Below are 330 nucleotides of genomic sequence, written 5' to 3' on the forward strand. Positions count from 1 at the left end.
CTTTGTCTCAGGATATCCTATGTAATAAAAAGGATTCCCACATCAACATCTGAGATTCTGACTACTAATTGACTGAACCCTGAGACCGGAGCAGAATTTAGCTCCAACACTACTAGGTGAGAAGCTGTGGCTGATGGGTGTTGGTGCGTCCACAGTCCACAGACCACAGTTTGTCCGCCTGGACCGTGTTCTGTCTGATATGGTGGTGAGTGGTACATAGGCATATGTTGTCTCCTTTTCTGTTCACCTTATACACCACATACTTTCAGTACAACTCAGAGTCATGTCACTTACAGAAGTTTTCTGATGACTCTGCAGTTGTTGGGTGTA

General features: G+C 44.8%; 1 protein-coding gene across 1 annotated transcript in view; it reads right to left on the bottom strand.

Annotated features, from left to right (window-relative positions):
• The window catches only part of tmem237a (transmembrane protein 237a), a gene marked incomplete at its 5' end in the record, with an annotated part of 51,011 nt that overhangs the window by 46,385 nt on the left and 4,296 nt on the right, over positions 1 to 330 (bottom strand).

This window comes from Etheostoma spectabile, unplaced genomic scaffold (genome assembly GCF_008692095.1).
Source record: "Etheostoma spectabile isolate EspeVRDwgs_2016 unplaced genomic scaffold, UIUC_Espe_1.0 scaffold333, whole genome shotgun sequence".
Taxonomy (NCBI): Eukaryota; Metazoa; Chordata; class Actinopteri; order Perciformes; family Percidae; genus Etheostoma; species Etheostoma spectabile.